The following is a 6000-nucleotide window of genomic DNA, read 5'->3' as shown; positions in this document are numbered from 1 at the left end:
TCTTACAGCCATGACAGCAGTCCACGGGGTCTCTGCTGCAAATATGCTCAACCTGCATTGACTGATGGCTGTAATATCTGAAATTTGGTAGGTTGCTTTGGGGAAAATGCCAGAATAAGCATATTTTGCTTACTACAGAATCTCAGAAGACTGAGATGCAGTCAGATGTAAATACTTGGTTTGGTAGATAATACATTTGGGGTTCTTCTCAGACTTTCACTAGGTGCTGGTTGTGGTTTGCTAATAATTACAGTTACATTTTTGAGTGGTATTAAATACTGGGAGGTACATTTGGCTCCTAAAGCTGGAGGGGAAATCCTTGCAGATTATGAGGAGGAAAGAAGACTATTCACTCTTCATCATCCTTTTACATTTAACTTTTACATTTAACAGTTAAGGCGGAAATTTTAAGATTTCTGTGCAGATCATTAGAAACCTGTATTGGTAGGGACCATAGTAAAACATGATTATATTTTTAAAATATAGTAGAAATGCAATGCAGGACAACAAATGCAGCTAATAAAACTTCACCTCTTGAACGTATTTGACCAATATACATGTTATTTGGAGCTATAATTTTTGGATGTTACTTATACCATTAAAAAAGTAATAAATCCCTCATAGTCAGTATTATTCAGCCTCTATATTTCAGTTCACTCTGCAAAAGGCTGCCAAGAAGTGATACAATGAATTAGAGGGCAGATGCTTTTCATCAAGTGTCCTTAATTGCTACCCAGGTTGCATTTCTGGCAGATCAGCAGGAGACCCCTGCACAGGGCAGTCATGGTGATGAAAGCTGTCACAGTGATGGGCATGTAAATCACCAGCAGCAGCCTGGATAACTGTCACCAGCACAGGTCCAAACTAGTTTATTGCAGCAGTGGCTTTTCAAAGTGCCAGCTGTGCCCATGGCCCAAGGAACAGCTTTTTTAACTCACTTGTGAGAAGTTAAAAAACGGGGAGGAGAACCACAGTAGATGCCTGCTGCTAATGAAGCAGGGGCCACAAGTTGGACTGCTTCAGACCTAAATTGGCTGCCACCTTTCCTTTCCTACATACCCTTCAAAATAATGGGTAATGCTGTGTCAGTCCCTTTTTCTTAATGCTGCCCCATGGGTTTTAATTACAGTTTGTCTCTGAAGGCACAGTGTCTGCTCTGCCCCTTGATCTGCTGTGAACTTGGTACCACGAGGGACCCTTTTTTGTCACCTTGGCTGACCCCACACACTCACCATTTTCATCTACAGTGGAGTTTTTTGCAGGATTCAGCAAAGTTGTCCCACAAATTGGTTCTCAAGGAGCAGGGACCCAACAAAGGGAAGTGCAAAGATCCCAATTAGAGAACAAGTAATTAATTTTCCAAACATCTTCTTTTGTCTTTGGATTTACCAGGCCTTTTAAAGGGCATGAGCAACCTGTTTAGTTGTACTTGGGTTTCTTCATGGTGAGTTTAGCTGGTGTGAGGTTTATTATGGACTGCTGTGATAAGTCCCCACAGCAATTTTCCCCAGGAAATACAGGAATGGCTTTGTCACTACTGGATTACTGCTTTTCCTTTGCATACCTTTCTCCAATTTCTCCTTGAAATGATTGGGGCTATATGTAAGAAATCACATGCTTTTGCATAAAAACACCTGATCTCAACTCAGCTTACCCAGATCAGAAGCAGATTTAAGCCAAATTACAAGAGTATTGTGATACTCTGTTTTAGTATTGATTTAAACTAGGAGAAAGTAGGAAGATTAAAGATTAAATGGTCTCTTTTAGCCACTGCCAGCCTGCCTGAGCAAGGACCGTGGGTGTTATGGGTAGCACCCATCATCTTCAGGCTCTTAACATGGACACACACACTCTGGAGTCAAAGACTTTTTAAATATCCTCAGCCCAGCAAAAAAGCACACATAAACCACGAAATTATTGGCCATGAATCACAAATTCATTATTTGAAAGACAAGTGTCCTTGGAAATTGCTGGGGGATGCGAGTCATACTGTTAAAATTCTCGTGGCTCTTGGTGCAACACACAATGAAAAGGTGAAGTGAGCTGAATTATGCAGCAAAGCAGCTTTGCAACAGCGCCACTGCCTCCTGGGTCAAATTTGAGGTGTGCTCACAGAGTTATGGAATCACAGAATATTCTGAGCTGGAAGGGGCCCACAAGGATCATCGAGTCTGCCTCTTAAGAGAGTGACCCACATAGGGGTAAAACCCACAGCCTTGGAGTTATCAGTGCCATGCTTCAACCTGCTGAGCTAATCTTAGGGGAGACACTGGAAAGCAGGTCTTGTTTCTGGTGCACAGCAAACATCTGTGTGTCTGGGATAGAAAGCAGGAAAAGCTATGTTATGTTTGCACCTCTTCTTCGGGTGACAAAACACGATGCTATACAGAAATCACTTCAGTTTACCCTAATTTGATAACCATGTGCAATGTCTTATCTTCAATAAGCTGAGAACTTGTGGTTCATCCAAAAAAAAAAGTATCTTCTCCAGGTTTCCACATTGCCATGGATTAACATCCTTCTTCAGATGCTGCCCTAGAAAGTGTTACCTTCTCCTCTCAAGTTTTCTCCCCATGAGCACCGGTGCCTCTGCCCAGGCAATGGCTCCAACTTCCCAGGTCACCAGGCAGAACATGGATCATAGAGCTCATCCCAGGTCCCCAGCAAAGTCACCCTGCATCAGAAGGGGGGACATGGCCTGGGCTGTGTCTCTGCATGCATGTATCTCTCAGCTGCCTGGATAAACCTACCAGCTCAGAGTTGTGTAATGTGTTTCCTTAATGGATCACTATAAAATCACCAAGAGATTCTGAGGCAGCCTGACACCTGTAATCAGCTGGAGGAGCAGATGCTGTTTTGGAAGGTGACTTGGCAGGGGAAGGCCGGGTATTTTTCCCTCACACTTTTTCTCTCTGCCTGGTCACAGCAGATTATTTGACAGTTGTTTAAACTGGCTAGAGTGTAATTGTTTTTCTTTTGAGTAGACCCAAGCTGAAATGAAAGAAAACTGTATGATGTTAAGGCTGTGGTGTAGAAAGGAGGAGGAGGGGGCAAGGCTGTGTAAAATTACACTGTCCAAGAAAGTCACAGGGATTTAACTGCTTACAATCCCATTAGGCTTGTGCTGAAGGAGGTGAATCTGGTTTAAGCTGAAGGAGGGTTTCCAAAGCCTCTGCCATCACAGGAAGCCTGGAGCAATTCCTGTCTGGCTGATATTAACAGCAGACACCCAGTATTTGCTGGGGTGACACCTACTGCCCTGCACTGCCTTGCTTGTTCCCATGGCCAATCTCCCCATCCTGTCCCAATCACAGGTATTTGGATGTGGTAGAGCATTGCCCCAGAGCTGGCAACCTCCACCCCAAGGATTTACAATGCTGTCTTGTCCTCTCCAGTGTGCCAGGGGAAAGGGCCAACCCTCTGGGGCAGACAGTTTTGGGCTAACATGGTAGCCTGGGCTGTGTCATGTGCCATACAGCTGTCCCCAAAGGGCACTGCTGTGGCCTGCTGCAAAGGGAGATGGTGGGCAGAGCTTGAGTCTTATTGGAAAACATGGATTCTTGAAATGATGTGATGGGTCATGCCAGGTCCCGAGACGTCAGGTTGGGTGCGCTCTGACAGGTTTGTGCAGGTATGAGGAACATTGCTGCTCATGTAGGGCTGTGGGTTTCATGCTAAGAGCCAGCTCCAAGCAAGATGTTGAGCTGTGGAGTGGCAGGTTAATCCCCTGTGGGAGCTGAGATTGCACATGTTATTTGAGAAGCTGAAAGCTAAACTCAGATGGAATCAGTAGTGCCAAAGGAACTGTAGCCAGTCCTCATTTCAGCAACACCACACTGCAGTGCTCATTTCATCTAAGGAAGAAAAATTTCTTTGGGCCTGGATAACCTAACATCAATCAGTACTGGAGGGTTTGATTTAATATCTGTTTACTATTTTACTTTTAATATTTTTAAATAACTAGCTAGGAAGTTATTTGTATATTTTTCACATCCAAATTGCAAGAACACAACATTTTTGCACTGATGGAATTGTAATTTAAACTGTTAGTTAATTCTTTCTCAACATTCCAAGAAGCAAAACAAGTTTCAAAACAAAACAAAACAAAACAAAAGCAAAAGTCTGAGTGAAGAATATTTACACTATCATTTCTCATATGTTAGTCTTCAAATGGCCATCACCATCCTCATTATTGTGCATGTTATGATTAATCATTAGGTGTTCAATGTTCATCTTCAGGAATGCCCTGATCTTATTTCTCAGGCTTCCCTTACACATTTGATACGTCCTGAGGAATTAATTGCTATTAAATTCAGTTGCAGAATTCATGCCCAGTTCATGCCAGTTCACGCCCAGAAATTTCAGAAAATATGGAAAATAACTTCAAAATTAACAAGGGATAAAGATATGAAAATGTAGAGTGGGCAAATCAACGTTTGGTGATGATAAGACACTTTTGTTAGTATTTTATAGTGACTTTCCATTCTGGACAAAGTACAGACTTTAGATGTCCTTATTAGAATGTCTGCATGTTTCAGAAAGCAGAAACTGAGAAACACTCTGATCTGATTATTACGCTTTCCTCTCTCACTTTGTTTAGGGGCTTCATCTGCCTGTACTATCTTGAGCAGCCTTAGGACAGGAAGGTTAGTTTGGCACAGCTCACTGCCCTCTCAAGGCTCAAACAGAAGGTAAAACCCCTTCTTAGATACTTGGATTTAGTCTTGCTTCTTACAGCTCAGCATTTTTGCTGATTTAGCACAGGTGAGCACAGAGAGTCACAGAACTGTTTGTCTTGGAAAAGACCTCTAAGATCAACTGTTAATCCAGTTCTAACTAAACCATGTCCTTTTCACTTGCCTTTCCACTTGCCATATCTACACATCTTTTAAATACCTCCAGAAATGGGGGCCCACCAGTTCCCTAGGCATCCTGTTCCAATGTCTGACAATGTTTCTGGGAAAGAAATTTTTCCTAGTCTCCAGTGTAAACTTCCCCTGGTAAAACTTGAGGCCATTTCCTCTTTGTCTTTCACTAGTTGCTTGGGAGAAGAGGCTGGTCCGGCTGGTCCCCACCTGCCTACCCCCTCCTTTTAGGCAGTTGTAGAGAGTGATAAGGTCCCCCCCTGAGCTTCCTTTTCTCCAGGTGCCATGCCATACACAGTCCCAGGTCCCTTCAGCATCCCAAAGCAGCCAGTCATTGTTTTGCAGTGGAAAGGTACATTTTAGGCTGCACCACACCAAGGTGCAGATCCAGAAGGGGATTTAGTGGCTATGGTTAGCTCAGCCCACAGTTCCTGAGCCTAAATGCAGAAATGGGAACCTCAAAATCCTGTTTGAACTGCTGCTGAAGCTTGGAGAGGGTTCAGACTTGGGGACGTGGCCTCAATGCACATCACACCTAGAAAGCAGAGGAAGCCAGCCACCTGCAGCCCAGCCAAGCCCTCCCTGCTGCTGGAGACCTGCTTTGGGTGGTGGTTCACTGTGCTGAGCATAGCTTCTTGTCCCACTGAATGTGGTCGTCCCCCTGTCACAGCCAGGCCTGGGTTACCAGAGGGTTACCCTAAACTGCAGAGGAACAGCTTCAGATAGGAGCAAGGGGGGTAAGCTAAGGGAGAATCTTCTCCCCTCACATAAGGGCTGCAATTTAAAGCAAAGCCCTGAGTCTGAGTTTGCTAAAGGTCTCCTGGCTCTTTGCACAGAAGTTTCTCTGAGACGCCTTCTCCATCCCCATCTGTAGTACCTGAACCACAGGCACAGTCTCTGGGCACAGACTTTTCTTTTTGGACGTATGTGAAAATGTTAGTCTAAAAAATGTCTTATTGAGCTAAAACCAGTGGCTCAAGTATATTTTATAGCCACAATATATCTTTATAAATGTAAATGAATGCACAGTGTAGAAATACAGATTTGTGTTCATTATGTAGTATTGATATCTGTTTCATAAATAAATGCTCTGCCTGTGTATATATAGATTTATATAATCTTTATAAATTTTGTT

Source organism: Cinclus cinclus, chromosome 2, assembly GCF_963662255.1.
Source record: "Cinclus cinclus chromosome 2, bCinCin1.1, whole genome shotgun sequence".
NCBI lineage: Eukaryota > Metazoa > Chordata > Aves > Passeriformes > Cinclidae > Cinclus > Cinclus cinclus.
This window is presented reverse-complemented; position numbering follows the sequence as displayed.